Genomic DNA, 11,667 nt, shown 5'->3' on the forward strand with positions numbered 1-11,667 from the left:
TCTGTATATCTATAGCTCTTGTCAGCTGTCCATTTATTTTGATCTTAGCGGATTGCTTAAAATGTATTGCCCCCACTGGTTATGATAGAAATGAATGGCAAAATGGAGCTTGGCAGCCTGCTGGGGTCCCCAAAGCGGCTAGGAAGTGGCCATGGGGCTTGGGGCAGTTATGAGGGGCTATTCGGTGGAAGACGTCACGAATTGGCCCTGTCCCAGGGCTTTGGAGGGCTGTGGAGGGCCGCAGAGGGCCCTGGGCCATGTGGCCCGGTCCGTTGCCAGCACAGCTGAGGAATGCTGAAGTGAAGGAGAAAGGCCCATGGAGGTGAACGGAGACACAAAGAGGCAAAGGATAAGGATAACTTCATTTTATTAGTGTTAAAAAGTAAGAAAAGGGTCTTCTCCAGGTGCCGGTGGCTGCTGCAGGATCTCTTGACATTTAGAAATGGTAATGTTCCTTTGTTTTTTTTTTTCCAAGGTAAATTGGAAGATGTTTGGGAAGATGTTGTTGATGTGGGCCAGGAACTTGTTTGGTTTTCTTCCCCCCGGCTCCAAATGATGAAGGTATCATGCACATATCAGAACTATAGATGGGCTCTTTGGTGCTTCTTTCTAGGACTTGTTTCTCCAAGCGTTCCATGGAAAATTAGCGTGACAGGCTTAAGAGGGCTCCCTGTGTCTACCCCATTTTTCTGTTCAAAGAATTCATCGTCCCACTGGAAGTAGCTTGTGGTGAGGCGGTGTTGAAGCAGGGCTGTGAGGTCTTTTGGGAAATTCCCGAGAATGAGCGTGATGGTGAATAGAGACACCACATCAAGGCTTGGTTTTTCTGGTGCTTTTTTCTGGTTGGGTGCTTTTTCAGTTTTCTGTATGTTGTGGGATCCAGTTCTGATTTTTTTTCTCTTTGTATTGTTCTTTTTTCATGATTACCGTGGCATTCCTCTTGCCTGCTGGGAGAAGGATGATTTCTGGATCTGAACTGAGGTCTTTGATGGCTTTGAGTTCTTTTCCTCTTTTGTTGCTGGAGGGAAGTTTTGCTTCCTCAGGATCCTCACTTTTCCCCACTAACTTCTGCCGCTTCTTCCTAGGGGGATGATCAACCACTCATGGAAGATGGGCAGTGTTGTTTTCTATTGAGATCGAGCTGGTAACAGCAAAATTGCCTCCTTTTGCTATGTTGCCTCTCGGTCAGAGCGGTCAAGGTCCACAACGTCTCTCTTTCAGATCTTTGGTAGACGGCGAGGCTGGGGCACTGCCGGAATGCAGGGCTTGAAAGTTTTTGCCGGAGGAAGCCGTGGACCTGCTCGAGGCAGGGGAATAGCTTTCCCTGGGCTCCAGTCTTCAACATTCAGCTTCGGCAGGAAGGACTGCTGCCTCCTCAGTTCAGCCTCTTCGACCTTGGCCGGCCGGTGAGCAGATCCAGCATGGCGAAGCTTCTCCTCTGTGGACTGGGGCCGTGGGGGTGAGGAATGCTGGCTCTTCTGCTTTGGTAGGACGAGGGGCTCCTGCTGTGGCCGCCTGCGAAGCTTCTTTTCCTGGACCTTTGTCCTTTGAAGTTCTGGTTCTGCGGCTTTGGGAGGAGCCATTTCCCGCAAGGGGCGCCTCTGCCTGCTTGGCTGCTGCTGCTGCTGCCGCTGCCGAATTGGTGGAACTGGCCACGTGACGGGAACTTCTTGGGATTCGGGGGCCCTTAAATAAATGACCCGAATCTCAGGAAGCACCATGCCAAAATTCAATAGGTCGTATGCATCCATTGCACTTCCCAAAAAATAAAAAAAATAAAAATAAAAAATACAACCAGACAACAAAAACCTGAAGTAAATCCAACAAAAAAACAACCAAACTCTAAATCAAAGAGTGTCAACAAAATAAAAAAATATATAACAATACAAAGAAACAAAAAAGGAAAAATAATACAATAAATATATTCTATATTTTAGAAACTAAGAAAAATAATAAATATCTAAAGCCCTAACTAACCTAATAAGAAGAATAAACAACTAACACTATTAATATATATATATTCAAACACCAACACACTCAATAACAAACACTCTACACACTAAACACTAAACTATTATAAAAACAAATACGAAAGACAACAACAACTACTACTACTACTACAACTACTACTACTCTTACTACTAGTATAATAAGTAAACCAATCAACACAAACCGAACACAACAACCGGGAGGCGCAAGTCGAGGTAAGGACCGAGGCAAAGGCAGGGCAGGGCAGGGCAGCGAAGAGGCAGGGACTGAGGGCAGAAGGGGACTGAGAGGCAGCAACAGTTCAGTCGCCGGGGGGGAGACATTGTGACCTCAGAAGGAGGCAGGGGAGGGGGAGGGGGAGGGAGGGGGCACCGTGACATATAAAACAATACAAAGAAACAAAAAAAGGAAAAATAATACAATAAATATATTCTATATTTTAGAAACTAAGAAAAATAATAAATATCTAAAGCTCTGTCCTGGGGAGATGATGGCGGAAAAGGAGAAGAGTGGGGCGGAGGGGGGGGGGGGGATGCTGGGAGGCTTCTTAAGAGGAAGGTTGCCATCTTTGCCTTCCTCTGAATCGGAGAGTGGGACTTTGCCCCGGGGGCTTCCGGTGGTAGAATATCACATCTCAGACCTTGTTTAGTTTGTAAAATTGATCATTTGCAACCATTCAAAAGCCCACAGGTGCATCCCAATCATAGAAACGCAGGACCAGTACAGCTCCCCTCCTCCAGATATCCAAACTGGTCCGAAATTCAAAACAGTTCATGTGGTGGGCTGAGGGAGTGGCACCTTTACTTTCCCAGGGTTCACTAACTTTGTTTTTTGGAGTTTTCTTGGCCAGATTTCTGCTTTTTTTATCTTAAATATTTTTTTATTTAAATATTTGACACAATATCATATATAATCAGGAAATATCCGTTGAGAAATAATGAAACATGTCTAGATCTGTATGTAGACGTCAACTTGTACAAAGTAAATATAACATATTATAGCATTCACTCGAGTTTAAGTCACTTTTAAAGGAAAATCCATGCAGACTATTCCTAACTAGAACTGTTTCTATCTAGCTAACAGCAATAGTTCCATCAGCTACTCCCCCCCCCATATCATATGCAAAAAAAAAAAAAAAAACTTTAAAAAAAAGATTCCTTACAAGGCAAGAAATATATATTCATGATCAAGACAGTTTCACAGTATGTCTTGATATTACATCAATAAAAAAAAACAAGAATGGGAGCAGGCAACAAAGTACTCTCTTATGTCAAGAGCTTTCTGACTATTTTACTGTTCCCTCAAGTTGAAGCAGGATATTTTTTATTTATTTATTTGTCTTTTTAAGTCCCTTCGGCTGTGTTTTCCAGTATTTTTAGGAGTGATGGTCACTCATTGGCCTGAGAGGGGTCTTGTGTCCAAATTTGGTGTCAATTTGCCCAGTGGTTTTTGAGTTCTTTTAATCCCACAAACGAACATGACATGTTTATTTCTCGAGAAAGAAAGATCGAGATCCACTCTTTGGAGCTTGGCCCCTTTGGTGAAGTGAAAGAAAGGCGGACCCTGACCGCTCTGACCGAGAGGCAACTCTTTGGTGGCGATGTATCCATCTTAGCAAAAGGAGGCAATTTTGCTGTTACCAGCACGATTCCAATAGAAAACATCACTGCCAATCTTGCATGAGTGGTTGATCATCCCCCTAGGAAGAAGCGGCAGAAGTTAGAGGGGAAAAGTGAGGATCCTGAGGAAGCAAAACTTCCCTCCAGCAACAAAAGAGGAAAAGAACTCAAAGCCATCAAAGACCTCAGTTCAGATCCAGAAATCATCCTTCTCCCAGCAGGCAAGAGGAATGCCACGGTAATCATGAAAACAGAACAATACAAAGAGAAAAAAAATCAGAACTGGATCCCACAACATACAGAAAACTGAAAAAGCACCCAACCAACCAAAGCACCAGAAAAACCAAGCCTTGATGTGGTGTCTCTATTCACCATCACGCTCATTCACGGGAATTTCCCAAAAGACCTCACAGCCCTGCTTCAACACCGCCTCACCACAAGCTACTTCCAGTGGGACGATGAATTCTTTGAACAGAAAGATGGGGTAGACACAGGGAGCCCTCTTAAGCCTGTCATGCTAATTTTCCATGGAACGCTTGGAGAAACAAGTCCTGGAAAGAAGCACCAAAGAGCCCATCTATAGTTCTGATATGTGCATCACACCTTCATCATTTGGAGCCGTGGGGAAGAAAAACCGAACAAGTTCCTGGCCCACATCAACAACATCTACCCAAACATCTTCCAATTTACCTTGGGAAAAAAAAAACCGAAGGAACATTACCATTTCTAAATGTCAAGAGATCCTGCAGCAGCCACCGGCACCTGGAGAAGACCCTTTTCTTCCTTTTCAACACTAATAAAGTGAAGTTATCCTTATCCTTTGCCTCTTTGTGTCTCCGTTCACCTCCATGGGCCTTTCTCCTTCACTTCAGCATTCCTCAGCTGTGCTGGCAACGGACCGGGCCACATGGCCCAGGGCCCTCTGCGGCCCTCCACAGCCCTCCAAAGCCCTGGGACAGGGCCAATTCGTGACGTCTTCCACCGGATAGCCCCTCATAACTGCCCCAAGCCCCATGGCCACTTCCTAGCTGCTTTGGGAACCCCAGCAGGCTGCCAAGCTCCATTTTGCCATTCATTTCTATCATAACCAGTGGGGGCAATACATTCTAAGCAATCCGCTAAGATAAAAATAAATGGACAGCTGACAAAAGCTATAGATATACAGAAAGGGAGTGGACAAGGCTGCCCTCTTTCGCCATTACTATTCATTCTGGGACTGGAAATTTTGAGAACAAGAATTAGGACACTGAAATTGAAGGGTTCAAAGTAAGAGGCCAGGAAATCAAAACCAGAACATATGCAGACTATATGGTTTGTATCTTATGTAATCTAATGCTAACAAAAGCATCATACGATGCTAGCATCATAGTACAATCAAAATATCAAAAAATGAAACAACAATTTAAACAATTAATTAAGCACATCCATTAAAATCGAAATACAAAAACCAGTCCGGGTCAATTCATTGCCATAAGTTGTGTGATCTTCTTCCACTTGCTGCTCACTGATCAAATGCTTGGTCTCATAACCAGGTCTTGATTTTCCTTCTAAAAGACAAGGGGGAGGTGGCCAATCTGATATCTCTAGAGAGGGCATTCCATAGGCGGGGGGCCACTGCTGAGAAGTCCCTGTCACTAGTCCCCATCAATCGTGTGTGCGATAGTGGTGGGATCGAGAGCAGGGCCTCTCCTGAAGATCTTAAATTTTGTGATGGTTCGTGGCAGGAGATACGTTCGGACAGGTAGTCTGCTTGCTCCATCCATGTTCAACATTTACACAAATGACCAGTCACTGCCAGAAGGGACGGAGAGCTTCATCTATGCTGATGATCGTGCCATTACTTCTCAAGCAGGGAGCTTTGAGATGGTTGAACAGAAGCTCTCCGAAGCTCTAGGTGCTCTTACTACCTACTACAGGGAAAACCAGCTGATCCCCAACCCATCTAAAACACAGACATGTGCTTTTCACCTTAAGAACAGACAAACATCCCGAGCTCTGAGGATTACCTGGGAAGGAATCCCACTGGAGCACTGCAGCGCACCCAAATATCTGGGAGTCACTCTGGACCGTGCTCTGACCTATCCCTAAAATACCAACTCCAGGACTCACCCTCAATATTACAGAAGATTACAACAGATATCAAAAATATGTATAAATGAAACAACCTGGGATTTTCTAAACTGTGTTTTAAATAATGCTGGTAATCTTCAGAATAGTGTAAGAAAGAGTCTCTGTTGAATTAATTAATGCTTAAAAATTAAATAGCAGAGTCCTTCTTGGGATTTCTTATGTATAGAGAGGTTTTCAATTCAATCTTGATATTTTAGGTCACAAATCAATCCGAAATTTAAAACTCTCATTGAAATCTTAAGGACGTGGCATCATTTTTAGTTACAATTCTTAAGATCACTGAAACCTATGACAAGTTGAAAGTAGGTACCAAAATGTTTCAGAAGCTGCATATATTTCATGAGACTGTGAAATATCGAATTCTCTGGGGTGTAGCACAGATATGTCAAACTCGCAACATAAGATCTCTGAATACTTTTTTATTGTATGTGCTCTTTTATTATCAAAATAAATACAATGCCACAGTTGTCATTGTTCAGTAGATTCACATGAAGGATAAATCTTTCATCATGTTTCAGTCACCTAGGTCTATATCACATATCTTCTCACGTTCAAGTTCAAGTTCACTTTATTAGGGTCAATGACCAGCTCATGAGAAGAGGGACACAGTCCCACATATCTTCTCAACATCTAAGTAATTTACTTGAAGAAATATTTTACGTAGAAAGCAGAAACAATATCCCTGTAAGGAGTGTCTGAATCAGATTTGGTCCGAGGAATATGGCACAATCTACGGAAAGCAGGGGAGCGTAGCAGAAGGTTGTGTGAAAGGCCCATGAAACTTGATGATACCCAGTACAAAGCTATGGCCTGCAATAAAAAAGAATGAAATATTACTTTAAACAAAACCAAGATGTTGTTATGAAATAACATATCCCTCAGTAAATGGGTGTCGCCATTCTTTATTAGGAATATTCAATGTGAACATATGAATTTGCTCAATTATATTTTAGTCATTTTATCCCATCGGCCAAAGGATGTCAAGGTATTATATACGTTTGTTTCCCTCCATTTTATTCTAAAAACAAAGTCAGGTAGGCATAGGAGATTGTCACCCAACTCTGGTGGCCCAAGGAACATGTGAATCTGAATCTTAGTCAAGCACTAAAACTAAACACCTTATCTCAAAGCTAATATTCACACTGAAATGCACTGAAATGCTGTTAATTCATACCGGACCCCGAATGCCCCCCCCCCCCCCGTTACGTGTTTTTAATAATAATAATAATTATTATTATTATTATTATTATTATTATTATTATTTCTGGTATTTCTACCCCGTTCCTTCTCAACCCCCGAAGGGGGACTCAGGACGGCTTACATTTGGCAGCAATTCTATGCCACTACATATAACAAAGCAATATAATACATAGAACATTCATTACAAGCAATAAAACAGTAAAAACAGTTAAATATCATCATTCCAGTAGAATTCCATATCCAAAGTGCTATTTATGCCTGCTATCCAAAAGCCTGGTCCCAAAACTACGACTTCAATTTCTTGCGAAAAGGCAGGAGGGATGAAGCCGAACTTACTTCTGTGGGAAGTGAGTTCCATAGGCGGGGAGCCACAGGCAAGAAGGCTCTGTCTCTTGTCCCCGCCAGCCGCATTTGTGACGCTGGCGGGAGCGAGAGCAGGGCCTCCCCGGACAATCTTAAACTGCGAGCTGGGACGTAGAGGGAGATGTGTTTGGACACGTAAATACGAAAATGTACTTTATAAATAGCAAATAATGTATAAATGCATATTCACATGGAACAATAACAAAGAAAGAACAACTTTAGAAGCACAAAGATATGGTAGGGAAGCACAAAGAACAAAGTGAAGAGGCAGAATCACCTCCCCAAAAGAAACAGCACAGATACGGAAAATACTGTTGTGCATGCAGCATTCTGTCTTGAAAGGAAACTGTTTTACAGAGGCAATTTCAGACTCTCTGGAACAAAACTAAGGGTTTATTTCCAATGCATTTTCTGGTACACACCACAATTAAAAGACTTTCACGTTATTGTCCTGAATTACTTACTGAAGGCACCGTTGCAGCAACTGGGATCATAAATATAGATACCCCACGGAAGAAGTTTCTGGCATATCTCTGAAATCTGGAGGATTCTGTTTTGCATAAAGCAAAAATCTAGGGAGATAAATGTCACTTTTAAGAACTACAGGAAACAGACTGCTGTGAGGTCATGCAAATATGAGATTCGTAACAGGAACATTCAAGCCAAATAAATTAATAAGTTATGCAAGCAGTTCCCAGGTTACAAACAAGATAGGTTCTAAAGGTTGCTTCTAAATTGAATTTGTATGGAAGTCAGAACAGGTACATTTTTAAGTGTAACTCTAGCCAAACACACACACACACACAAGTTTTGGGTAGCATGGAGGTGGGTGGGTTTAACAGCACTGCAACATTTATTTCGCTAATTTTGCCCCTGTTCAAATTTTACCTCATTTTCTCTCCCTGTGACAATTGGATTTTGAAAAGTTTGCATTGTTGTGGAAAGAAACACTGGTGGTAAGCTTCAGTGGACACACATTTTTTCCATGATAACTTTTACAGGGGTGAATTTCCCTTCCTAGGGATAGATTTCCGTTCACTTCCCGTTGCCTTAACCTCCTTTGTAACTAAGAGTTGTATGTAACTCGGGGACTGCTTGTACCATATTTACACTTCATTGCATGTATGTATCTTCTCCAGTGTATATGTTAATGATTGGTGGGGATGAGAGACAGGGCCTTCTCGGTGATTGCTCCCCGGCTATGGAACTCCCTCCTTGGTGAGATCAGGTCAGCCCCCTCCCTCCTGTCCTTTAGAAGGATGGTAAAAACTTGGCCGTGGGACCAAGCTTTCGGGACAGGGCAATAAAACGGCAATAGGAAAGATGACCACGCCAATTAGACTTGACACGGATGACTAGGACGGTTTTAAATGGTGTATTTTAATATTTTGATAAATGTTTTTTTTTAATATTTAGTATGTGTATGTGAATTTGTGTCCTGGCATTGAATGTTTGCTGTATATATGCTGTGCTCCGCCCTGAGTCCACTTTGGAGTGAGAAGGGTGGAATATAAATATGATAAATAAATAAATAAATAAATATATAAATAAGCAATTTGCAGATACCCTGGCCTTTAGTTGGAAATTATTATGTGCTAGATCTGGGATTAACCTCACCTTTCGTTGGGCAGATGTACACTGATCTCTGATCCCAGGGCTTATGTGGCATGTTATCTAGGAGGCTGTAGAGACAGGTGGAAGTCCTGACCATTTAGCAGTACTGAGTCTAGTTTGGTGCTGCCACCTTTAGCATCCCTCCCTTTCTCTTGTCACAGTGGTCTCTGGGTGCGACATAGGTCCTGTCGGTCACTCATCACCTGGAATAACATGGGCCAGGGCACCAGAGCAATGGGAGAGGGAGGCCAGGAAGAATCGCCCCCTCTGTTCCTCCCTCTCTTCTCCAATCACTTCCTTGCTCCACCTGACATCATGGCAGGCAATAAGTGACCAGCAGGACCTATGTCACACCTGGAGTCAGCCACTATAAGGAGAATAGGAGGGCCATCTCATGTTCCTGGGCTACTTGAGCTCCTGGAACACGAGATGGCCATGGAAACAGTTGTGGCTGATTCCATCTCAGAACTAATTCAACTGGTTACATGGGCCAATCTTTGGTTAATACAGGTCAAGGCCAAGTTAAACTGAACCCATTCAGTTTGTAATTAGGCTGTCACAGTGTTTATTCAGATGTCCTTGTGCTAAACCTACGGGCTAAGAAAGGCGGTATACAAATACAATAAATAAATCTATATAAATAAAAATCTAATGTTCGTTTGTGGTATTCACAGAACTCAAAAACCACTGGAGGAATTGACACCAAATTTGGACACAAGACACCTAACAACCCAATATATGTCCTTCACTCAAAAAAAATTGATTTTGTCATTTGGGAGTTGTAGTTCCTGGGATTTATAGTTCACCTACAATCAAAGAGCATTCTGAACTCAACCAATGATGGAATTGAATTAAACTTGGCACACAGGACTCCCATGACCAACAGAAAACACTTGAAGGGTTTGGTGGGCAATGGTGTTGAGTTTGGGAGTTGTAGTTCACCTACATCCAGAGAACACTGTGGACACAAACAATGATGGATCTGGACCAAACGCTACACGAATACCCAATATGCCCAAATGTGAACACTGGTGGAGTTTGGGGAAAATAGAATCTTGACATTTGGGAGTTGCGGTTCCTGAGATTTATAGTTCACCTAAAATAACAGAACATTCTGAACCCCACCAACGATAGAATTGGGCCAAACCTCCCACACAGAACCCCCATGACCACCAAAGTGGGCCACAGCAACGCGTGGAAGGACGGCTAGTAAATAAATAAATAAATAAATGCATGGTGAGTGCTGATGTGCTCCCTGTCTCCTTGATGGGTAACTGCTTCCAAAAAAAAAGTGGTGGAAGTTTTCATTGTACTTATGAGATGATTTAGCACATCATCTATAACTGTGCTAGCAAGGCTGTAAAACCTATTCTGCTCCTGGCAGCATTTTTTCAGAAATTATCAGAAGCAAGCCAAGTTCACTATTTCCAAAATGAAGGCTACCTGGGCACTTGTAATATTATCACAAGAATGGCAACTGTTCATTTTCATCCATCTCTACTGCGGAATTGCTCTGCTATTTGCAATATAATTGCTGCAGCAAAATTTTGAATTTTTAAAAAACTTTCAAATACAGAAAACCAATCAGTTTTTAATTTGGCATTCTGAAGAAGGGAGGAAAAAACATGACAAATAGTTTCCTAAGGTAAAGGTTTTTTCCCCCCTAAGGGTACAGTGATTTGAACAACAATTTATGACTGCAAGTATTTACATAAAAACTCTGTTGATTTGCAATGAAATACAGCATTACATCATCATAAAACAGTAGATGTGGCCCTTAATGAGACATGCCGCATTATCACGGGGTGTCTGCGCCCTACACCACTGTCTAGCCGGTACTGCATCACCTGACATCTGCCGAGGAGTAGCAGCCAATAGTGAAAGGACCAAGGCAGTGACATCTCCAGCTCATCCCCTGTTTGGATATCATCCAGCACGTCAATGACTTAAATCAAGAAATAGTTTTCTAAGATCTACAGAGACACTTGCTGGAACACCTCAGCAAGCAAGAGTCCAAAAGTGGCAGGCTCAAACCCAAAACCTCAATCAATGGCTGATATCAAATGAGAGACTCCCTCCTGGGCACACAGAAAACTGGGCAACTTGGAAGGCACTGAGCAGACTGCGCTCTGGCACCACGGGATGCAGAGCCAACCTTAAGAAATGGGGCTACAAAATGGAATCCACGACATGCGAGTGTGGAGAAGAGCAAACCACAGACCACCTGCTGCAATGCAACCTGAGCCCTGCTACATGCACAATGGAGGACCTTCTTATAGTAACACCAGAGGCACTCCAAGTGGCCAGCTACTGGTCAAAGGACATCTAATAAATTACCAAGCTTGCAAACTTTGTGTTTTGTTTGTTTGTTAAAAAATGCAAAACAACTGTTTTGTTTGCTCCTGACACGATAAATAAATAAATCATCATAAAACAACCCCCAATATACATATTCATCAGGAATAATCCAGATAACAGGAAATTAACACAAAATTAGGTGCGAATATTTCGATGTAATAAGGACTGTTTCAGTTGGGGTTTTTTTCTAACTGCTTCTGTATCAGGCACAAGAAGGAATATCTCATCAGATGTTCTTCCACATTCCTTTGCTCATAAAGCTCTACTTTTCTAATTGCTTTGACAGATTGAGAAAACAGCTTGTCTTCTCTTTGTCCTTTAAAAAAAGATCTGTAAGTAGATATGGTGTGATCTATAAATACCTCCACTACCAGCAAATTGAGGACTTCAAGTG

General features: G+C 42.3%; 1 long non-coding RNA gene across 1 annotated transcript; it reads right to left on the reverse strand.

Annotated features, from left to right (window-relative positions):
* Window positions 1–6,137: 6,137 nt before the first annotated feature.
* Window positions 6,138–7,852, reverse strand: LOC137095775 (uncharacterized). The gene is made up of 2 exons (XR_010908911.1): window positions 7,766–7,852; window positions 6,138–6,548 (listed from the first exon to the last, which is right to left on the reverse strand). It is a non-coding gene; the product is annotated as an uncharacterized lncRNA (long non-coding RNA).
* Window positions 7,853–11,667: the final 3,815 nt, after the last annotated feature.

The sequence above is a fragment of the Anolis sagrei genome (genome assembly GCF_037176765.1).
Source record: "Anolis sagrei isolate rAnoSag1 chromosome 6 unlocalized genomic scaffold, rAnoSag1.mat SUPER_6_unloc_1, whole genome shotgun sequence".
In the NCBI taxonomy this organism is placed as follows: Eukaryota; Metazoa; Chordata; class Lepidosauria; order Squamata; family Dactyloidae; genus Anolis; species Anolis sagrei.